At 46.8% G+C, this 25,649-nt stretch overlaps 1 protein-coding gene across 1 annotated transcript in view; it reads right to left on the bottom strand.

Annotated features, from left to right (window-relative positions):
* The window catches only part of LOC147747658 (uncharacterized), a 174,408-nt gene that overhangs the window by 3,299 nt on the left and 145,460 nt on the right, over positions 1-25,649 (bottom strand). The gene's annotated exons all lie outside the window — the stretch shown is intronic.

Genomic DNA, 25,649 nt, shown 5'->3' with positions numbered 1-25,649 from the left:
TAAAAGCTATTAGGACACCTAAACATTTTTTAAATGAGAGTTTCGTTACACTCCTGGAGTGTGGGCATGGACAATAGCCTCTTAAATTCTTTTGTTTTGGACAACTTGGTTTCTGGATCTCTGCTGTGAGAGTCACTAACTGCTCTGTCAAATTGGTTTTGAGTTCTAATGGTAAGTGCCCACTTTTTAAAATAAGAACCGCGGCTGTACATTGGGGTAACAGGCTCTGGTCTGGTTACATATGATCCGATAAAAACACACTTGTACTCATGTGTGGGCTGAGCCACTGGCAGTACTGGGACTACTGTTCAACTCAGACAATATTTTGTGCATGGCAGCCTGTGACAGAGCACAACGTTAAACATTTTTTATGACCGGAACTAATTTATTTTGATAGTCAAAAATAAATATACCCACATCTTTTTGACTATACGCTGAGGCCCAAGTTCACAAAGGGCCTCTGCACTGTGGCGGAGGCCCCGTACTCATGACGGGGGTCCTGCGCTCGTGTTGGGATGTCCGTACTGCAGTTAGCCATTGTGGAGCTCTCACCACAAGGGGGGGCCACCGCCATGAGTGCGGGCCCCCTTGCCACACCTGTGAGGCCTCTGCCACGAGTGCAGAGGCCCTTTGTGAATCAGCCCATTAGTCTGTACTGCTTTACAGTACGTTTGTAGTGATTTGCTGTATTCAAACGAAAGCTGCACCAAAACAGCAATTTCATTTTGACTGATCTAGAGAAGAATGTATTGTCTCTTTTTATAGATAAACAAAGGTCCGAGGGCAAATATGATACTAAGTTGGTTATGTTGCACTGTTTATGCATGTTATGGCTTTGGTCTGGTATTTCTCCGAGTCAGCCCTTGGATCCTGCCACTGCCAAGAAGCTTTAAACACCAGGCTTGAGGAGTTGAGGAGCTAAACAGCAGGAGCTAGAGCCCTTAAAACTCCCTAAACAGAAGGATAACATTTCTAATGCAGCTTCACCTGCAAATCATGCACATTTGAGTCCAGCTGGCCTATAATCAACACTCCTGGGGCCGTATTACACATTATCATTGTTTACGCCCGGCGCATCTTTCAAAAGATGCGCCAGGTGCAAACAGAGAAAATGCATCCCATTATGGTGTATGTGCTGCACCCGGGGCAGCCACGAACTAGGGCAGTGCATTCATGTTAAAACACAGAGAAGGTGCTCTGTGTTTTCACAGTGCAGGTGGCACTCGCTTCCACTTTCAAAGGGGATTAGAAATCCCCTTGAAGGCGGATGCAGTCAGTGACTGCACACTCCTGCAGAGGGCTGCTCTCAGGGGGCGCACTGACAGAGTGCCACTTTTTAAATTTGTATTTAGTCATATGTAGCTAGGAATGCTGCAAATTGGAATGTTCCATTAAGATAGAAAAACAATCCCTTGCTGCTTATTTTTTCTACCCTCTGTAGTCAGATGCTGAAAAAATGTTTGAGAGGAAATTACACGTTCTCTCTTTAGATAATGAGTTATTCATTTTGAAATAGGGACACCAAGATCTGTTAGGTTATATGACCACTGTCAGTCACCTGGGATTTGATACTGGTTAGCTAGAAGGGAGTAAGGCCATCCTTATGTTATCTAAGGGCTGAAGTTCAAGGGAGTTTTAGCACGAGTGGCAAATACTTCTAACATAGCTGATATATTTTGTGGTTTTGTTTGAACATCACTTAGCTCAACATCATTTAGACACATCTAAAGTATTAATGGTTTGACCTTATGTCAGAGGTGAATAGAGTCTTGGAAACTACAGAACATATGAAATTGGACAGTATAAGTAGACCTACATCTAAACAAGAGAGAGACAAACAAAAATGGTAAAGAGTTTATGTTTACATTGTGGAATGAAGGGTAATTTTGTTAATGACTTTAGAAATAAACTTAAATATTTTAAATTTAAAAGTCAAGTGCCAATAAAATTATAGCTTGTAAAGCAGTAGCTGGCAAAAAACAACACTGCTCAATAGGGAAAGCAGCTTCCTTGTTCAGAGAAGAAAGTAAAGGCCTGATTTATAGTTTGTGGATGGGTACTCCATCACAAACCTGACTGATATCCTGTCTGTGATATGACACATGTCGAAGGGTTTAATGCACTTGTAGTAGAGTGGACGAGATATCTGTCATGTATGTGATGGAGTATCCTATCCAGAAAACTCAATTATTTAGACCCTTAAGCAGTTCCTAAATGGGTATTTAATACTATGCAGAGGACAGAGGATCATATGATAGTTCCCACAAAAAATATTTTGTCGGAGCCCCAACAAACAGTGGTTTGTAGGGTTTTAGGTTTAGAAGTCTCAGGGCTCATGGGCATTACAGTTGCTCAATCTTTGTTTAATTCCTATAATAAAGAAACAGATTATCCAAAGGCAAGACAGTGGGTGGCTCTTTTATGTCCTCATGCTCATTAGAGTTTCATGGGCACATGATTTCTTCTGTCTATTTTAGAAATCACCATGAGAAAATTGACTTTGGTATGACAGATTCCAACACAGTTCAACGTAATCCTGGGAATTCCTTGGCTAATTTTACATTATCCCCAAGTGGTTGGAATGCAAGGACACTACAAGTGAATTCTAATTGTTTTCAGATTAGCTGTTTGAACAAATTTAAAACTGATTAGAGTATTCCTTCCAAAATGCTTGCAGGAAATGGTATATCACAAGTTGTTGCTTCCACAATTTCCCTACCCTCTTGGTATGTAGAGTTGAGTGATGCATTTGATAGAGCATAAAATAGCAAGTGAGGCATTCTGAGTTACAAATTATGATTATAAGGGATTTATGTATGGCTGAAAATATAAATAATTGTTTTATTAGGTCCGCACAGTCCCCTGTTTCTTCTCTGTTGTCATTTGTTGCTATGAAGAGGGGTAAATTGAGAATGTATATACATGATGGGCCCTTTAATAGAATCACAGTAAAGGACTGTTATCCCTTGCCCCATATATATTTGTTTTGTTAGTTTATATCCGAAATGCAAAAATGTTCATGAAGGAGATTACCATCTAGTAAGAGTCTGAAAGGGGAAAGGATGGGGAATAATATTTTACACTAAGTTTCAGGTGTTTAAATATTGGATCATACTTCTCAGAATCTGAAATGCCCCTGCTGCATTTCTATTACATATGTTTTGATGAAATATTGAGCTGATTTTAATGTATTCTGTATTGTGTATCTAAATGAAATGTTGATTTATTCAGACTCATTTTAAACTCACATTCAGGATGCATAGCTAGGGTGCAACCAAAATGGCTGTATAAATGGCCACATTCGATAAACCCATCCGTTTGGCAAAGGGCCTGAAAATACAATGAGAGGAATGTGGAGGTACATGAAGAGCACTGTTGGCTGACGAAAGGCCCTTGAGTGACAATGGCAGAGCAGATTGCCTCCAGTGACCTGCCTGAGAACAGGCACAACTTACAACTCTGGCTTGGAGGCCCACAAAACTGAAGAAGGTGCACTGTGGTGATTCAGGCAAAGGAATATCTGAGAGAAATATTATGTCAGCCTTAACTCTGGTCACCTGGGTACATGCAGTGAAAGGGATTTACTATTCCTTACCAACAGCCACAAGAGGGACTGCTGGGAGTTGGGGAGTGTCAAAGCAGGACTTTTGAGGCAGGGATCCACAGGGACAAGAGATGAAGGAGAAAGAATTATGCCCATGTGCAGAGACCCATATTAACACTGCATACTACCATAGTAAGCTGGATGAGATATCTACAAAGCTCGGACAGAATTATAATTCTGCTCACTGAATTGGCAGAATTTGGGTAACTCCGCATTAGGCTGGTAACTCAGAATTCCTGTAAATTTCATCAATCGATGCTTGGCGAATTTATTCTGTTGTTTGCGCCTCACAGGAACAACTTGAGACTCTACAACGCTAGTGTCAGGTGCAACAACATTTGCCACCCAGGTGCAATTTTTAGTCACCTCGGAGCCTTTCGGCACCATTTTATAATGCCGGTGGACGCGAGCGGTCGTGGTCAGAGAGGGCTGCCATTCAAGTACATTTGCTGCTGCTCAAGTAGATGCTCTACTCAAGTGGCAACATAATCTATTTGAATAGCTGTACACTCTTGCACAATGCACACTGCAATTTTTTGTTGAATTTCAGCGCTGTTTGTGGTATCTGAACTAAATTGCAGAGCAAGCAGTATAATATTTGCCTGTTGGTGGAACTCTGCAGATTCTTGCAGAGTTTTTCTGTAATTCCACCCACCCCTAATATTTACCTGTGTCACTTCACCATGCCATACAGTAAATTTTAAGGCAGCGTTACCTAAAATCAAAGGTCGCAGTATAAGTCTAGTGATTGTGGATCATTTCACTAATCATTGCTCAACATATTGTTTTATTATCTGATGTTCAACAGGTTCCCAGAACTGACAGAGGGTTTGAATGTTAATTCACAATTATGGTCTGCCTTGTGTAAAGAACATGACATAGTAGTCCATCTATCATCTAGTTTTCACACTAAGATGGGTCGACAGACTGAATTGTTAAATCAATGTGTTGAACAGTATTTGAGATATGAAGGTTTGCTTCAAGAGAAAGATTGGAGTAAGCCATTTTGGCTATAAGAGCTATTATACAATGTTAATGAACAATAATTTATTGAAATGTCACTTTCTTTTGTACATATGGTTAGTACCCTCACATATTTCCCTTTGATCAATCTCTAGCTACATTGGTTCTATTGGTTTAAGTACATTTAAATGAGTTAATAAACAGTCGTAAAACAGCACAGAAAGCCTTGGAAAATGAATAAAGAAGTTATTAATGCTATACTATTTGCAAGAGAAGTCAATCATCCCAATATGTAGGTGAAAACGTATGATTACCCACACCAAATTTTCATCTGACAAAACATTTTACTTTGCAATCTAAATTTGTGACCAGGTGTAAAGTGGCACCACAGTCTGCACCACAATAGGGAGCACAGCCCAGGACGTCATCGTAAGGGCAACAGATGCCATGGAGCAACTGAACATGCAGCACGGACACCCAAGAAGGCCACAACACCCACCCAGCACCCCCCCCGGACCACCACAGGGGCAGCGTAGACAATTACAGCGGTTCGCCAGGAAACACACCTGCCTCACAGGCTCAACATCTGACAATGTCACTGTCCACTACAGGCTTAATGGGACAACCTTCCCACACATCCTGGCCATCATCGCCCAACAGGCCTACGGCACCAACCCAGCAGACAACCAACATCCCACCCTGCACAAAGCTGCTGGCTGTGCCCCACCTGTTGGCCCCTGGCACAACCCAAAAAATACCTGCCAGAGTCGGCAGAGTCTCACAGCCAGCCACATACAAGAACTCCACGCCTGTCCTGGACATCCGCCTCATCCTGGCACCCCAGTCCCCGTACAGCCAACACAATGCGCAGGAACTGCTGGAGACCAAGCAAGGACCACACGCCACAGCCGGATGCACGCATGTGTAGGGGGCAATCCACAGCACACATGTCCCACCTGGGCCCCCTGGTAACACAGCACAAAATCTGTGCAACAGGAAGCACACGTCACACATCAATGTGCAGGCAACATCTGAAAACTGTGGGACCTTCACCAATGTCACCTCAAAATACACAGCCAGTGTGGGTGATCCCTTCCCCTGCTGGCAGTCCAACAGCAACCAGCCGTCCCGGGATGGCGAAAGGGAAATGCATAAGCATGGGCGAATTTTGCGAATCTGGCGTTTGCGAATTTGCGTATTTGCGAACTCGCAATCCGCAAAATCCGCGAACTCTCGCGAATTTGTGGATTTTTTTTTTGTGTTCGCAAGGGTTTCTGCCAGTTCGCGAGGGTTTTGTACCAGTTCGCAATTGCGAACTTACTTGTCGGCTCGCAACGGTCGCGACTTTGTTGTTTCTACATCTGGTTCATCATCACAGGTTCACAGCACCCTCTGTTTCACCACTGCCACCCTCTGATTCACCCATACCACCCTCTGGTACATTACTGCCACCCTCTGATTCATCACTGTAGATTATGGGGGGGGAAAGCAAGCACACCTGCCCTGCTTCAACTGACATGAGTTAATTTGGGGTTGATTAATGTGTCACTGAATTTAAACTTCCTATCTGGCACCTGCTTCCTTATCTGTAATTTGCTTTCTGTTGCAGTGTAATTTTTTTTCCCAGGACCTTTGTGGCCTACTTGCAGCTATTCTATGAGCCTGCTGTGAGGGTCAGAGCAGGGTCATAGAATAGTTGCAAGTAGGCAACTGAACTCTGGAGGGGCCCCTCAGGAAGCAATACAGGGAATGGTTACTAATGATGAGTGAACTTTTGCACCTGCTGAGTGCTTTCAGTTTTGCAAAACTCGTTTTTCTGCAGAACAGCAACTGTAATGCCCCAAACAAACTTACTTGTGAAAGTTGATTTCTAATCCCAAAGTGATCCAAAGAAAGTCAAAAAGGCCTCAAATCCCAAAAAATGCAGGCAAATGTCAACCTGAGGAGTTATTCTGATAAAAATCATCATTTTCAGAAGATTTATGCTGCTTGCTGGTGGATTTCTTGTGCAGAATTGCAAATTTTGTAATTTCGCGAGTGCGAGATTGTTGCTGCCCGCCGCATCTACATGTTCGCAATTGCGAACTCTTGTGATGGTCGCCAAACTCCCGCGGGACACCGCAGCAAAATCCAAAATGGTGCAGCACTCGCAAAATATCGAGTAAAACAACTCGGCAAACGCTGAATGACGGTAAGTGAACGCCACACGCTGCAATATTGTATCACCAAGCAAAAAAATCCGCTGCTTGCGAATTTGCGGATTTTCGGTAAATTCTTGAGAGTTCGCGGATTGCGAATTTACCGAAAATCCGCAAAATCCGCGAGCGAAACGGATTTTCCGCCCATGCTTAGAAATGCACATCCCCTTTGCAACTTCCCAATTAACACTCCACTCACCTCAACTCTACAACCATGCAATTCACAACTCTGGCAATGCACACGTCACAAGTCCACCACCAAAATGCCCAACAACATGCCCACCCACCAAACACAATAGAACAATTCACAGAGGTAACCTGGCAATCCGTGGACATGACCAATCTACAGCATGGCACCTCAGCCACAGTATAGATAAACGTTGGGAGAGTTGGCAACCAGCCATGTGTGAAGGATGCAGTTGAACCATGATTGGGAGAGTACACAATGCCAAGAGTGGTGGCGAAGTACTGACCAAACCGCAGTATGGAAAACACACCCATATCCAATGCGACATACACCTCTGGTGAATGGAGTGTAGTGGAGAGTGGACGCAACCATGTCACCCCAGCCAGTGGGGGTTCTTGCGGGAAAGTTGCCTGTTACACCCCACCCGTAAGCGTGAGCGTACTGGCATGGGCCGGCGTATGCCAGGCCAGCATATGGGGTGTGAATAAAAAGCACGTAGCACTGGGTGTAGTCCTCTTCTGGAAAGCCCAACGTCTCTTGCCAGGGTGGTGACTCCCATCCCGCCATGAGGCCGATGCTGTCCTCTTTAGCAGAGTTGCCAGAGATCCTGTGCGCCAGCCAGAACCCGGCCCACTAGACCACAAACTCGTCAGGGCCGACCCTACGCAGCCAGGCTACAATGATCAGCATCCGACACCGGCGTGTGTCATGGACGGCCCACCACATGCAAGTGAAAGCTCCAAGCATGATGCCCCCGACCTGGACAGCCTTTCAGACAACCGCTGTCCCCCCGACGCTTGCCCACCTTACTCCTTTCTCATTAACATATTCTCCCGGCGACCTCTGCGGGCTAGTGGGTCCCATATGTGAGACTGTGTCCTGGCTTCTGAATGGCAGTGACCCCAAATCTGGGACAGCTGCTACAGCACCAGACTCCCTTCGATCCGTGAGGCATACTTCCATATGTGCATCTTGCGACACATCCTGCCACAAACCCTGTCCAACGCCATCCAGCGAGCCGTGCTGCCACAAACCCTGTCCAATGCCATCCGGCAAGCCGTGCGGCCGCAAAACCTGTCCAGCGTCATCCAGTGAGCCGTGCTGCCAAAAATCCTGTCCAACTCCATCCGGTGAGCCGTGCTGCCACAAACCGTGTCCAACGCCATTCAGCGAGCCGTGGATGAGGGACCAGGACAACCTTGCGGACCAGTAGGTCTCACATCCAGCACCCAGCCGTGAATCACGAATGGCTGAGTCCACACCAGTGGATGCACACAGAGGAGTAAGAGGATGATGCAACTCAGTCAGGACAAAATCTGGGTCACATTCACAGAGGTGACTGAACGTGTTCTGCCACGGAACCTGAACTACGCAGGCCGGTGGGGCCACCAACCTATGCCTTCGACACTCAGTGAATGGCCAGTCCTGTCCACTGCCTTCAGCCTATACTGCTCTTGGATTAGGCATTGTTCCAGTAGGCCAGAGATTTGGAACTGAACATTGATAATGCAAAGGCAGATGCCACATCATTGCACACAAGGAGAGGCCAAAGAGGATGCTGATTTGCTACTTGGCGGAGAGAAGAGTATCATCGTTACGGAGATGTTCGTACACTACTGACAACTGCCCTGGTGTCACTTGCACTGTGCATCGCAAGCCGAAGACACATGGCTGTGGGCCACTGCTGACTGCTGCCTGCGGCCTACACTGTGCTCCATTAGGTCACAGAGTCATGATTTTGCAATGGCGGAGTCCATATCAGTGTACCGGCATCATCGCAGTCTGCATCCCCACTCAGCCCCGGTGCCACTAAGTCTGTTCCCCGAAATACATGGAAACTCTGTTCGAACAGTGGTGGCGTCTGAGCCTATGGAGTAGGGGGCATTTTTCACCCCCATGTAGCTGATATGGGCTTGGAGGTGACAATGGGCTGTCGCATTCCACTCTTCCATTTGCTGCTACCGGATAAAATCAAACATTTCGACATCTTGCCCTGGAGGACACCTTCCACTGTCCCATGAAACACTCCAAAACATACACCTCAGAAAATTATGGTTACCCGCCCAGGTTGCATGGCACATCTGACTGCATCACAAGTCACAGTCCCATGGCTGGGTACCTATGCCGGTTGCAGTGCATCCAGGGCCACTAACTCTGTGCTGGTCAAGTCTGGGACCCCATCTCTGGGGCCATAGGTTGGGTCCTGAGGCGTGGGCATTGGGCTCATCAACCCCATGACGCTGTGGCCTTGTGCTGTATGCAGCCTTCGGGCCCACATGCATCCCACCCGGGTTCACACATCAAAGTGAGTCCAGACAGGCTCGGACGATGCATCACCGCAGGAGGCACATGCCACCACCACAAAGACCACCTCCAAACGGCATGTGCCAGAGTTGAAGTGGTGGTCCAGACTGGCTACGTGGTTGCTCAGGCATGTCATGGATGGCATCATTGGCCTGTTACCCTGCTCAGCACACCAGGTGCCAGTGACTCAGTGCACCGCAGGTCATTGTCTGTAGCTGATTGTGTTTTGTGCTGTGGAGTGCAAGTATGTCACCTCAGACAGTGTGGGGGCCCTAAGACATTGATGGTGAGGATGATGCAGGTCTGACACGCCCCACTGCATCTGCATCAGGAATGAATCTTAGGTACACAATCCATGGCTTTTACTGCACACGAGCGCGCTCATCTCTATTGTCCAAAACCCAGTGCACTGCAACTCATGGATACTTCTGTTTGCATGTTGGCTGTCCTCTGGACTTTATCCGGATCACCCCATGTTGTTCATCAGTTGACTCTGCATTGCATGTGTTTTCTGTTTGTTTTGCACTGGTGACCAATGTCCAAGTGGTTGCCAACACCAGACATTCTGTGCCAAATGGCTTACACTCACCCCACACACATCCAGCACAGGCGTCACGGTACATGTGGCCCTGCCAATAAAGGGGTAGGGCACACATGCCTGTAGCCAGTTCTACATGATCTCTGTGTGTGTCCCTGTGGTCTTGTAGTATGCATGTGGTCCCTGGGCCCTCCGACCTTACATTGTGTGGTGTACCACGGATGCAGACATGTCACCGGAGGCAGCGGGTTGAGGCTTGGACATCTAGCTTTGTCGTCACACACTCCATTCGTGAGGGGAGTGGCCAGGTCCATCGTACGCACAGCCAACATGGGTGTGTGACTGCTAATTGCATGCACCTAGGCATGGTTCTGTGCTGTGCATGTGCATCTACATGTGTCTCTATGGCAGCGTGGGTCTCCTTTGTGGGCTGTAGGGTGATAGACCCCTACGTATGTGTCCTAGTTTGTATTCCATGTGTTCGGTCCCCTCCAACACCTGTTGGGCCACCTCCTGTATGCGTGCTGACACATGCCATTGGGGTGCCATGTGTGGGTGGCAAAAGTGTTGTGAGCCAGCTGTGCCTGCAGGTGCTTCCTGTTGTGTGGTCTTGTGCAGGCTCAGTGTCCTCCTCTGGGTTTATTGGCTGTCCGGGTCCTCATGGGGGTTGCATGGGATTTCCATGGGCTGTTGTAGGGCGTCAGTGTCGACGGTGTGGTGGTCCTCTCCGGCATCACTGATGCATTGTATTGTGTGCTCTGCTGCAGGTGCTGTGTGCCCCTCAGCGATATGAAGGGGAGGTGCATGTTGTCTTTATGTTGTCATATATGTTGACGCATTGTGCTAGCTCACATACAGACTGTATGGCGGTATACATTGTGTCTGTTTGGGGTGTTCTGGATTCCTCTGCTTGTGGATCAGTTGCTGGCAGTGTTCTGTCACCTCCATGAAGCTGGTCTTATTTTCCTGTGGTATGCACCGCGTCTTCCTCTCCTTCTTCTCCTTGTTCTTCCCCGACCTCGCTGTTCCTTGCTGGTAGTCTGTGGGGTTTGTGGGGTTTGAGTTGGGCTCTGCGCTGGGTCAGGGTGCATCCATGTTGCTACTGCTTTGGCTTGTCTCTGGTGTATTTTTGCTGGGGTTTTTATGGTGCATTGTCCCGCCAGACGCATGGGATTTTCAGGCCTGTAGACGGTTTTTGCTACTTTTTTTTACCGTGTTTGGCCTCGTTGCATGTTTATTTGCGTTCACGTCTTGCATTTTTGCAGTGTAGCATTGATTTTCATGCATACATTTGCCACCTTGTCTGGTGTCTGTAACATGCTACAGCCTTGTTGTAAATTCCATGTTGACATGGGGTTATTTTCCAGCAATTGGCTGCGATGCTGAAAATTGCGTTACGCTACTCTTGCGGTAGTTATCACACGTTCTTGTGAATATACCCCTTTTTAGTGACTGTTCCTATATACATGTGTTATATATTACCAACTGGCAGTCGCCAGTAGGTAGGTATAGTTATGACCTAGTTTCCATAGTAAAAACTTTTTTTTACTTGCTTATAACTTTGGCACCGTTTGATGAATCATCACAAAGTTTTCCCTAAAAAGTGGCACGGTTTGATTAGAAAGTTTCTGGGTGATCCGTTGAGCAGGGGCTGAGGGAAAGGGGCGAGGGGGAAATGTGCATTTCCCATGCAATTTTCCATAGTGATTTTGAACATGACTGCAACTCGAACTACTGGACAGAATTACACCGAAAATGGGAAGAGTGATAGCTCCTGGTCCAGAAAGAGACCTTTTGTGATTTCTTGTAAATCTATTTAACAGTTGTGGAGTTATTGGCTGACCACAACCTGACTGGGAAGTTTACGCAACCATTATATGAATCAGGAAGATTCCTGTGATCATACAATGTTTCTGCAAAATGATTAAAGGGGTCAGGGTAGAGGTATACTCATACTGACGATACAAAAGGGAATGATGGACGGAGCGTTTGAGCAAATCAAACACTCACCCCCAGTCAACTGATCTGGGACTAATCCATCACCATTCTTTAGCTCACTCAGCCACCCCAGTTCAGACATGGCCATATGCAAATCAGTCTGACCCTGTGCCTCATGGGAACAGTCCAGCCCGAACTGCCAAGCCATGTCTTCCCTGGACCGGAAACAAGCATCCTGGGACCGCTTTCGGATTCATAATCCTCATCAGCCAGGCTATCTTGAATCCAGTGGCCAAGTGAGCAAGGGACTCACGTCTGAGTATACCCTGCCAACTTAGGGCGAACAAAGCGATACAAAAGGGAATGATGGACGGAGCGTTAGAGCAAATCAAACACTCACCCCCAGTCAACTGATCTGGGACTAATCCATCACCATTCTTTAGCTCACTCAGCCACCCCAGTTCAGACATGGCCATATGCAAATCAGTCTGACCCTGTGCCTCATGGGAACAGTCCAGCCCAAACTGCCAAGCCATGTCTTCCCTGGACCGGAAACAAGCATCCTGGGACCGGTTTCGGATTCATAATCCTCATCAGCCAGGCTATCTTGAATTCAGTGGCCAAGTGAGCAAGGGACTCAGGTCTGAGTATACCCTGCCAACTTAGGGCGAACAAAGCGATACAAAAGGGAATGATGGACGGAGCGTTTGAGCAAATCAAACACTCACCCCCAGTCAACTGATCTGAGACTAATCCATCACCATTCTTTAGCTCACTCAGCACCCCAGTTCAGACATGGCCATATGCAAATCAGTCTGACCCTGTGCCTCATGGGAACAGTCCAGCCCGAACTGCCAAGCCATGTCTTCCCTGGACCGGAAACAAGCATCCTGGGACCGGTTTCGGATTCATAATCCTCATCAGCCAGGCTATCTTGAATCCAGTGGCCAAGTGAGCAAGGGACTCACGTCTGAGTATACCCTGCCAACTTAGGGCGAACAAAGCGATACAAAAGGGAATGATGGACGGAGCGTTTGAGCAAATCAAACACTCACCCCCAGTCAACTGATCTGGGACTAATCCATCACCATTCTTTAGCTCACTCATCCACCCCAGTTCAGACATGGCCATATGCAAATCAGTCTGACCCTGTGCCTCATGGGAACAGTCCAGCCCGAACTACCAAGCCATGTCTTCCCTGGACCGGAAACAAGCATCCTGGGACCGGTTTTGGATTCATAATCCTCATCAGCCAGGCTATCTTGAATCCAGTGGCCAAGTGAGCAAGGGACTCACGTCTGAGTATACTCTGCAAATTTAGGGCGAACAAAGCGATACAAAAGGGAATGATGGACGGAGCGTTTGAGCAAATCAAACACTCACCCCCAGTCAACTGATCTGGGACTAATCCATCACCATTCTTTAGCTCACTCAGCCACCCCAGTTCAGACATGGCCATATGCAAATCAGTCTGACCCTGTGCCTCATGGGAACAGTCCAGCCCGAACTGCCAAGCCATGTCTTCCCTGGACCTGAAACAAGCAGTGTGAACTAGGGTGGCAGAGTGGGCTAAAGAAGGGTGATGGATTAAACCCCAATCTTTTGACTGGGTGTGAGTGTTTGATTGATTCAGATGCTCCGTCCATCACCACCCCCTTTTGTACCGCTTTTGGCCGCCATAAGTGTGGCAGGGTATGCTCAGACGTGAGTCCCTTGCTCACTTTGCCACTGGATTCAAGCAAGCTGGGCTGAAGACGGCTGGAATGCCAGAATCCGGTCCTCGGAAGCTTGTTTCCGGTCCAGGGAAGACATGGCTAGGCAGTTCGGGCTGGACTGTACCCATGAGGCACAGGGTCAGACTGATTTGCATATAGCCATGTCTGAACTGGGGTGGCAGAGTGGGCTAAAGAACGGTGATGGATTAAACCCAGATCTTTTGACTGGGTGTGAGTGTTTGATTGATTCAGATGCTCCGTCCATCACCACCCCCTTTTGTACCGCTTTTGGCCGCCATAAGTGTGGCAGGGTATGCTCAGACGTGAGTCCCTTACTCACTTTGCCACTGGATTCAAGCAAGCCGGGCTGAAGATGGCTGGAATGCCAGAAACCGGTCCTCGGAAGCTTGTTTCCGGTCCAGGGAAGACATGGCTTGGCAGTTCGGGCTGGACTGTTCCCATGAGGCACAGGGTCAGACTGATTTGCATATAGCCATGTCTGAACTGGGGTGGCAGAGTGGGCTAAAGAACAGTGATGGATTAAACCCAGATCTTTTGACTGGGTGTGAGTGTTTGATTGATTCAGATGCTCCGTCCATCACCACCCCCTTTTGTACATACTCATACTGACCCCACAGGTGTGTTAGAGGAGTGTCAAAGGGACCTATGTTGGGTACAACATTTAGTTATATTGGGTTTATTTCTCCACATTAGGAATCTGTGGTTCCCCCATGAGACTCAGCTCCTCCCCCTGTGTAAATCTGTGATGGATCCACAAATCTTGACGTACTTAAAAAAAAAAGAAAAACATTTTTGTAGCCTCTCAGATACCCATAGAGATACTCTCACACCCATTTACAGAAATGTGAAGGCAGTCAAGCACCCACTCACTGACATGAGCAGGAATTCACATAACCTCTCACAGGGCTATTCAGGCACTCTCAGACCCACTCACAGACCCACATAGGCACTTACCTACCCATTCACTGACCCATGCAGGCATTGAAACACCCACTCACTGACCCATGCAGGCACTCCCAGACTCAAGTCACATACCCATGTAGGCACATATGCACCCACTCACAGACCTACACACTTATTCACATACCCACTCACAGACACTCAGATACCTACTCACAGTCTACACAGACTGTCACATACTCACTCACAGCCCCTCTCACACACTTACAGATCCACTCACAGACCCACACAGAGAGTCACATGATGACTCACAGATCCGCACAGGCACACACACAGATACTGAAGCCTTACACACCCACTCACACACCCACTCACAGACCCCCACAGGTACTCACACATCCACTCACAGACCCACACAGATACTTACACACCCACTCACATACCCACATAGACACTTACACACCCGCTCATAGACTTACAGAGGCAATGAAACACCCACTCACATAACCCACACTTGCAGACCCACTCACATATGTACATAGGTACTCACACACTCACTCACAAACCCCAAAAAGGTACTCACACACCCACTCATAGTTCCATACAGGTACTTTCACATCCACTCTGGGTCCCACACAAACAGTCACACTCCCACTCACAGATGCATGTAGCCAATTACTGGCCCACTCATAGACCCGTGAGGGCATTCAAACACCCATTCGTATACTCACTCAGGCACTCATATACCTCTGACAGAGCCACACACACACCCACTCACAGACACATGCAGGCACTGCCAGCCTCATTATCAGACCAACACAGGCACTCACAGACCCAGTCAAATACCCATACATGCACTCACCCACCCATTCACAGACTCATGCAGGCACTCAGAGACATACCCACACACCCACAGTGGCACTCACACACCCACTCACAGACCCACCCAACCAATCACACACTCACTCACAGACCCACACATGCACTTTCATACCCATTGACCTAACCACAAGGGCATTCACACACCGACTCAGAAATCCATGCAGATACTGCCTGACCTACTTACACACCCTCATAGACCCAGTCACAGACCTATGCAGGTACTCACATACACACTCAAAGACCACCACAGACACTCTCACACCCACTTACAGACCCAAACACTCACACACCCACCCACAGTTCTATGATGGCACTTTCACACCCACTCAAATTCCCACACAGGCAGTCATATACCCACTCACAAACCCACATAGGAACTCCAACACCCCTTCACAGATATACGCAGGCACTTATAGGGACACTTGTATACCCATACAGGTATTTATACACGTCTCACATACCGATGTGTCCACGTACACACCCACTTGCAGGCCCACACAGGCACTCACAAACCCACTTACAGAGCTATGCAGGCACTAACTAACCCACTCACAGCTACACAGAAACACACACACCCTCTCAAACCCACAACACCACTTACACGCCATTCACAGAACCAGACACTCATACACCCACCCACAGACCCACTTAGTCACTCACAGACCCACTCAGAGACTCACTCACACACCCACTCACAGATACACAAAGGAACTCTCAAACTAATTCACAGAGTCACACAGGCAGTCACAGACCCATTAATGAAGCAAAGCAGGCACTCATACATCCTCTCACATACCTAAGCAGGCATTAGCAAATCCACTCACAGACCCACACAGGCACTCAGAGGCCCACTTATAGACCCATGCAGGTATTCATGCACCCACTCACAAACCTATGCAGGCACTCATAGCCCACTCCCTGACTCATGCATCTACTTACACACCCACTTCCAGACTATCACAGGCACTTTCACACCCACTCAGATACCGCTGCAGGAACTCACAAACCCATATAGTCAGTAACACATCCAATCACAGCGCCACACAGACACTCACAGACTCACACACCCACTTACACACCCACAAAACTACTCACACTACCACTCACAGGCCCATAAAGCCACTCACACCCACCCTGAAAGACCGAAACAGCCACTAACACACCCACTCACAGACCCATATGGCTACTCACACATTCACTCACCAACCTATACAGCCACTCACATAGGTTACAGTTAGGAAATAACATTAAGCAACCTTCAAAGTTCACTGAAATGACAAAGGTTAAAGGGATTTTATAGTTAGGAAATAGAATTTAAAAAATGTAGATATTCAATTAAAAAGCCAAAAGTTACAGCACGTTATAGTTAGGCTAAGATTTCATATGCACAAAACCACAGAAATTCAGCAGTTATAGTTACCTGAGCTAACTATAACTTATGGCCTCACAATGCACTGCACATATTATACCACTCATGACATAGTCAGGTCATCACAGATGTCAATCTCAAATGACATCACTCATGACACCATCCAGTGAGTGTAAGTGTTTTGTAAATGTTTCTGCGACTAAAAGATATATTCTAAGCTACTGCATAAGTTAAAATACTATTCTTTCTGTACTACGAATGAGTGTTAATAATTCTAATATTTTTCATTTGAGTGGCTGTGTGACTGTCTGTATCAGTGTGTGAGTGGATATTTGAGTGGCTGTATGAATATGGTTTTGTGAGTGGTTTTCTGGGTATGTGAGTGCCTGTGTGAGTGACTTTATGGGTGTGTGCATGGTTGTATGGGTCTGTGGGTGTTTATATGTGTTTGGGTAGGTGTCTTAGTATCTGTGTGGGTGGGCTTGTGAGTGGTTATATGGATATGTGAGTGGGTGCCTGATTGGTTGTATGGGTGTATGAGTGGATTCATGTTTGCTTAATTGGGTGTGTGAATGGTTGTATGGCTGTGTGAGTGGGAGTGGGAGTGAGATTGGTTTTGTGGGTGTGTGAGTGGTTATGTGGGTGTGTGAGGGGTTGCATGGGGCTGTAAATCAGTGTGTGAGTTGTTATATGGGTATATGAGTGGTTATATGGGTGTGTGATTTGGGGTGTATGTGTTTCTATGGTTGTGTGAGTGGAGGTGAAGTAATCAGCTATGTCATTTGAGATGTCATTAGTGTTGTCACTGACCATGACATGAGTGATGTAATATGTGAAGTCCTAAGCAGAATATTGTGGGAGCACAAGTTATAGTTGGCTCAGGTAACTATAACTGCTGAATTTCTATGGTTTTGCACATGTGAAATCTGAGTTTAACTATAACGTCCCTGTAACCTTTGTTTTTGTCTGTCTGTGAATATTATATATAGATTTATACCCCTGAAGACAGGCTAACTGCATTGAATGCAGAGGGCCATGTTTACCAACATTTCTGCACTGTGCTGCATCGGGTGCTACATGTGTGGTACATGGGCATTCCCATGCAACCACCCATGCTTATTGAAGCAACAGCTTTTCAACCTAAAATTTGAGATACAGTTTTGTGTCAAAAATGAATGCCTATTTAAATGTTTGAATTTCTCCTTCCTTTTCCGACTTTGCATGAGTGCAGCACTTCCAGCACATGTACAATGTAGGAAAGGTTTTAAAAGTTGTCTAGGCATGGCATTTTGTACTGGAAGGGCACCGATGCTAGACTGGAATTGGAATTGGAATTGGAATTGGAATATGGTGTAAACTTTAGAACACAAGCAAAGGTGTACCACTAAATATTGCAAATAAATAGACACTTAATAAAACATCAAATATGTGTCCACAGCAATTTTTTTCTTTGAATATCTTCTTTTATTTCAAGTTGCATAAAAAATCATCCAGGAACCAGAGACAGCTGACGCATTTTGTCCAATCAAATGGACTTCTTCAGGGCAGACAAGCAAATGGAAAAGTCCTTGTGGTGAGTAGCTTTCATCGAAGAGTATCCATATTAGTGAATCTTTAAGTAGAACCGTGAGGTTGGTCTCACCTGGACTAATCGAGGTAATAACAACAATTCTGGCAATGATTTTTGTTCAAGATATATCCTGTGAGTGGGGTCCTTAGTATGGCACAACAAAATATAAAACACACAGAATTTTAAATTCATGACGGTATGTGCTCCCTTTTTGTATTTAAGGAGGACAATGAAAGCGCAGCGCAACAAATTTTTAAATCACAACGATATGTGCCCCTTTTAAATATTGAGGAGGACAACAGTAAAGATGCCAAGATCGAAAGAAACAACAAATCTCATCAGAGTCAGATGTACTGAATGAGTAGACAACAGTCACTAGCCTCGACCTGGATAGGATCGAACACCAACCTCGCAATGACTTTTGCAGTTCAATGACGGTCAGTGAACTGCGAAAGGCGTTTCGAGGTTGTCGTTTAGTCTTGACCCTATTTCTTGTGGGAACAGTGCTGACCGTACTAGCAAGCTTTGTGCTCCCTGGACCGGAAACAAGCATCCTAGGATTGGTTTTACCATTCATTAGCCAGGCTACCTTGAATCCAGTGGTGTATTGTATACGGGACCCAAGTCTGGGCATACCCTTCCTAATTAGGGCAAAATATGCAAAAGAAACAACTGATGGAAAGAATGCTGGACAATGCAAACATTTGCCCCCAGTGAAAAGGATCTGGGTTAAAGCCATCATTTTTCAACCTCACCGCTCCACCCCAGTTTGGACCCAGCCATATGCAAATCAGTCTTGACCCTGTTCCCTGTGGGAACAATTCAGGTTGGACTGGTACAAGCATCCTGGGACAGGTTTCAGGGCATCACCCACCATCAGCCAGGCTAGCTTGAATCCAGTGGTGTAGTGAGCACAGGACCTATGTCTGGGCATACCCTTCCCACTTAGGGAGACATATGCAAAAGAAACAATTAATTGACGGAATGCTAGATAATGCAAACATTCACCCCCAGTCACAAAGATCTGGGTTAAATCCATCATTCATTTGCTCACCACACCATTTTGTACCCAGCTATATGCAAATCAGTATTGACCCTCTTTTTTGAGGTAACAGTTCACCATGAACTGCCAAGCAAGGTCCTCCTTGGACCGGAAACAAGCCTCCTGAGACAGGTTTCAGGACATCACCCACCATCAACCAGGCTAGTTTGAATCCAGAGGTGTAGTGAGCACAGGACACACGTCTGGGCATAACCTTCCCTCTTAGGGCGACATATGCAAAAGAAACAATTACTGGAAGGAATGCTGGACAATGCAAAAATTCACCCCAAGTCACAAGGATCTGGGTTAAAAACATCATTCTTTTGCTCACGTCACAACCCCAGTTTGGATCCAGCCATAGGTAAATCAGTCTTGACCCTGTTACTCGTGGGAACAGTTCACCCTGAACTGCAAAGCCAAATCTTCCTTGGACCGGAAACAAGCCTCTTGGGACCGGTTTCAGGGCATCACCCACCATCAGCCAGGCTAGTTCGAATCCAGTGGTGCAGTGAGTACAGGACACACGTCTGGGCATACCCTTCCCACTTAGGGCGACATATGCAAAAGAAACAATTAATGGAAGGAATGCTGGACAATGCAAACATTCACCCCAAGTCACAAGGATCTGGGTTTAATCAATCATTCTTTTGCTCACGTCACCACCCCAGTTTGGATCCAGCCATATGTATATCAGTCTTGACCCTGTTCCTTGAGGGAACAGTTCACCTTGAACTGCCAAGCCAAATCCTCCTTGGACCGGAAACAAGCCTCCTGGGACCGGTTTCAGGGCATCACCCACCATCAGCCAGGCTAGCTTGAATCCAGTGGTGTAGTGAGCACAGGAGGCCCGTCTGGGCATACCCTTCCCACTTAGGGTGACATATGCAAAAGAAACAATTAATGGAAGGAATGCTGGACAATGCAAACATTCACCACAAGTCACAAGGATCTGAGTTAAATCTATGATTCTTTTGCTCACCACACCACTCCAGTTTGGACCCAGCCATATGCAAATCAGTCTTGACCCTGTTCCTTGTGGGAACAGGCCAGCACAAACTGCCAAGCCAGGTCTTCCCTGGACTGGAAACAATCATCCTAGGTCCGTTTGCAGGGCATTTCCCTTCATCAGACACAGTAGCTTGAATCCAGTGTTGGAGTGAGCACAGGACCCACGTCTGGGCATACCCTTCCCACTTAGGGTGAAATATGCAAAAGATACAATTGATGGACTGAATGCTGGACAATGCAAACATTCACCCCCCAGTCAAAAGGATCTGGGTTAAATCCATCATTATTTTGCTCACCACACCTCCCCAGTTTGGACCCAGCCATATGCAAAACCGTATTCACCCGGTTCCTTGTGGGAACAGTGCTGTCTGAACTGGCAAGCCAGGTCCTCACTGGATGGAAACAAGCATCCTGGGACCAGTTTCAGGGCATCACCCTTCATCATCGAGGTTAGCTTGAATCCAGTGGTGTATTGAGCACAGGAGGCACGTCTGGGCATACCCTTCCCACGTAGGGCAACATGTGCCAAAAAAACATTTGATGGACAGAATGCTGGACAATGCAAACAATCAACCCCAGTCACAAGGATCTTGGTTAAATTCATCATGTATTGTTCACCACACCACCCCAGTTTGGACCCAGCCATATGCAAATCAGTCTTGACCCTGTTCCTTGTTGAACAGTCCAGCTTGAACTGCCATGCCATCTCCTCCCTGGACCGGAAACAAGCAACCTGGGAGCGGTTTCAGGGCATCACCCTTCATAAGCCAGGCTAGCTTGAATTCAGTGGTGTAGTGAACAAGGACCCATGTCTGGGCATACCCTTCCAACATAGGGTGACATATGCAAAAGAAACAATTGATGGTCGGAATGCTGTACAATGCAAACATTCACCCCCAGTCAAAAGAATCTGGGTTAAATCCAACATTCTTTTTTCTCACCAAACCAACCAAGTTTGGACCCAGCCATATGCAAATCAGTCTTGACCCTGTTCCTTGTATGAAGAGTCCACTCTGAACTGCCAACTGCAACTGACTGTTTGAATCATTCAGCATTCCGTCCATCATGTGTTGCAGTTAGACTTTTGGCACTAAGTTGGACAGGTACACTAAGACGTGGGTACCTTTCTAACTGTGCCACTGGAATGAAGCTATCCTGGCTGATGAAGGTTGATATACCCTGAATCAGGTGCCAGGATGCTTGTTTCTGGTCCAGGGGAGACCTGGCTTGGCAGTTTGATCTGTACTGTTCCCAATAGGCACAGGTTCAAGTCTGATTTGAATATGGCTGGGTACAAACCGGGGTGGCGTAGTGGGCAAAACAAAGATATATTTAACCCAGATCTCTTGACTGGGGAACATTTTTGAATCATTCAGAATTCTGTCCTTCATTTATTGCAGCTACACTTTTTGCTCTAAGTGGGACGGGTTTGCCCAGATATGGGTCCCTTGCTCACTGTGCCACTGGATTCAAGCTAGCCTGGCTGATATTGGGTGACATACCCCGAAAACACTCCTACGATGCTTGTTTCAGGTCCAGAGAGGACCTGGCTTGGCAGTTTGGGCTGGACTGTTCCCAAAAGTAACTGGGCCAAGACTGATTTGCAAATGGCTGGGTCCAAACTGGGGTGGTGTGGTGAGCAAAAAAATGATGGATTTAACCCAGATCCTTTTGACTGGGTGTGAATGTTTGCATTGTCCATCATTATGTCCATCAATTGTTTCTTCTGCATATGTCACCCTACGTGGTATGGGAATGCCCAGACGTGGGTCCTGTGCTCACTGTGCCACTAGATTCAAGCTAGCCTGGCTCATGAAGGGAGACATACCCCGAAACCGATCCCAGGATGCTTCTTTCCAGTCCAGAGAGGACCTTGCTTTGCAGTTCGGTCTGGACTGTTCCCATGAGGCACAGAGTTCAGACAGATTTGCATATGGCTGGGTCCAAGCTGGGGTAGCGTAGTAGGAAAAAGAACAATGGATTTAACCCAGATCTCTTGACTGGGGAGTATGTTTGAATCATTCGGCATTCTGTTACAGTTACAATCTTTGCCCTATGTGGTACAGGTATACCCAGTCTTGGGTCCATTGCTCATTCTCACTGTTCCACTGGTTTCAAGCTAGCCTGGCTGATGAAGGGTGACATATCCTGAATCCGGTCCAGAGAGGACGTGGCTTGGCATTCTGATCTGGCATAGGTCAAGACTGATTTGCTTATGTCTGTGTCCTAACTGCATTCACGTAGTGGGCAAAAGAATGATGGATTGACTTGACTGGGGGAGAATGTTTGAATCATTTAGCAATCCTTCCATCAATTGTTGCAGTTACACTTTTTGACTTAAGTGTGACGGGTATGCCCAGACGTGGGTCCCTTGCTCATTCTCACTATGCCACTGGATTCAAGCTAGCCTGGCTGATGAAGGGTGACATATCCTGAATCCGGTCCAGAGAAGACCTCGCTTGGCAGTTAAGTTTGGACTGTTCCCATGAAGCACAGGTCAAGACTGATTTGCATATGGCTGTGTCCAAACTGGGGTGGCGTAGTGGGCAAAAGAATGATGGATTTAACCCAGATCTCTTGACTGGTGGAGAATGTTTGAATCTTTGAGCACTCCTTCCATCATTTGTTGCAGTTACACTTTTTGCCCTAGGTGGGACGGGTATGCCCAGGCAAGGGTCCATTGCTCACTGTGCCACTGGATTCAAGCTAGCCTAGTTGAGGAAGTGTGGCATACCGCAAAACTGGTCCCAGGATGCTTGTTTCCGGTCCAGGGAGGACCTGGATTAGATGTTCAGTCTGTACTGTTTCCATGAGGAACAGGGTCAAGACTAGATTGCATATGGCTGGGCCCAAACTTTTTGACTTAAGTGGGATGGGTATGCCCAGACGTGGGTCCCTTGCTCACTGTGGCACTGGATTCAAGTTAGCTTGACTGATGAAGGGTGACATACCCCAAAACCAGCCGGAGGATGTTTTTTCCGGTCCAGAGAGGACCTGGCTTGGCAGTTCGTTCTGGACTGTCCCATGAGGCACAGGGTCAAGACGGATTTCCAGATGGCTGGGTCCAAACTGGGGTGGCGTAGTGGGCAAAAGAACAATTGAGTTTAACCAGATCTCTTGACTAGGGGAGAATGTTTGAATCATTCAGCAATCCATCCATCATTTATTGCAGTTACACTTTTCACCCTAAGTGGGACGGGTATGCCCAGACATGGGTCCCTTGCTCATTGTGCCACTGGATTCAAGCTAGCCTGGCTGATGAAGGGTGACATACCCCAAAACCAGTCCTAGGATGCTTTCTCCTTGTCCAGGGAGGACCTGGCTTGGCAGTTCAGTCTAGACTGTTGCTATGAGGCACACGGTCAAGACTGATTTGCATATGGCTGGGTCCAAACTGGGGTGGCATAGTGGGCAAAAGAACAATGGATTTAACCCAGATCCCTTGACTGGGGGACAATGTTTGAATCATCCAGCATACCCTCCATCATTTGTTGCAGTTACATTTTTTGCCCTATGTGGGACGGGTATGCCCAGGCATGGGTCCCTTGCTCACTGTGCCACTGGATTTAAGCTAGCCTAGTTGAGGAAGTGTGGCATACCACAAAACTGGTCCCAGGATGCTTGTTTCCAGTCCAGGGAGGACCTGGCTTAGCTGTTCAGTCTGTACTGTTTCCATGAGGCACAGGATCAAGACTAGTTTGCATATGGCTGGGTCCAAACTGAGGTGGCGTTGTGGGCAAAAGAACACTGATCTTAACCCAGATCTTTTGACTGGGTGAGAATGTTTCAGTCATTCAGTTTTCCGTCCATCATTTGTTGCAGTTATTTAATAAAGCAGTTATCTTTTTTTTTAAATGCAGCTCATGTTCCTCGAACGAAAATAGGATGCATATTTAAAAAATAGAAGAAACATTTCTGTTTCAGTTTTTTAAGAGCAGGCAGTGGTCCACTGCTCCTAAAAAATATTTTCGCACACACTCACAAAGGGGAAGGGGTCCCCTGGGGACCCCTTCCCATTTGCGAGTGGCTTACCACCTACTTGAAGTAGGTGGTAAAATGTGAGTGTTTTGCAACGCCAAATGCGGTCACAAAACAATGGTACATACCGTTGTGACTTGCTATGAGGAAGGGATGCCCCTTCCTAATAGCAAGAGTCGCAAAGGCTATTTTTCGAGTCTGTAACTCTCTAAATAGCGTTTTTACATGCCAGGATCCTTTTTTACTGTCGTAGATGGGCTGATTTCCTGTTAGCAACCGCAGAAAAGGGAGGTACATGTGGCCCCAAGTCTGCAGATGCCTGGATAAAATCTTAGTGGCAAATTATCAAGAGCCAAATAGCTGCTTTTCTGGCGCTATGCGCCGGAAAAGCTGCAATTTTTACAACTCAGAATTTGCAAGGACTCGCGATTATGCTTTAGCGCGAGATTCCTTGAGTCAGGTGCTTTTGCATGTCAGCGATATACAACAGTAATGACATGCAAAGTAGGCGTTCCCAACCTAATCCGCATGGATTCTGTCAAAAACACAACATCGCCCTATTATTGAGGCGGGTCAGGCGATCAAAAAAGCAGCGCTAACCGTGTTTTGCGCCGAATTTTAACCCCTGAAGAAAACCTGACTTAGTCATCCTGCCAATGGAAGGTGGATTGTCAGGCTCAGTCCACCAGGGCGTTTCAACAAGGATTTCGCCATTGGTGAGTTTATATCGCTGGATTTCGAGCGATATTCAAGCATTTTGCCGCTATCGCTGGATTTTAAATCGCCAATGCGCAAAGCGCTGTTAATACAGCGGTATCATGGTGATAAAATTCAGCGATAGCAAAAAACGCGCTAAGCGCGTTTAATGATAATTATCGCTACGTGTTCATAATAATATTAATAATAATAATAAAGGGGTTTATAGAGCGCCTGGTGACGCCATCTCGGTGTGTCCCCGCGCTATGGAGAAGAGAAAAGTTCAGTGAAAAGATAGGCTCCACTCTATAGAGTGAAGAGATGTGTTTTTAAGAGTTTTCTGAAATTAGCCTCTGTTTCTACTAGCCTAAGGCCAACCGGGAGTCGGTTCCAGTTGTTGCCGGCTAACGCTCTGAAGGAGCGGCCTCCCAGTGTTGCTTTTTTTAAAGACGGGGGATCCTCAGTAGGCCTGTTCCCATTGAACGTAGTGTTCTATTTGGCTCATAAATATGGACAAGGTCTTGAAGATATAGTGGAGCTTTATGCCATATGATCCTGTGGCATATTAAGAGTGCTTTGATCATGACTCTCTTCTTTACCGGCAGCCAGTGTAGAGCCGCAAGAGAGGGTTTAGAAGCTGCTCTTTTCGGGAGTTTCAGGACCAAACATGCTGCTGTATTTTGGAGGACTTGCAGGCGCCCCATGCTTTTTTCAGTGGTGCTGGTTACTCCAGTTA

This window comes from Lissotriton vulgaris, chromosome 1_1, assembly GCF_964263255.1.
Source record: "Lissotriton vulgaris chromosome 1_1, aLisVul1.2, whole genome shotgun sequence".
NCBI lineage: Eukaryota > Metazoa > Chordata > Amphibia > Caudata > Salamandridae > Lissotriton > Lissotriton vulgaris.
This window is presented reverse-complemented; position numbering and strand designations above follow the sequence as displayed.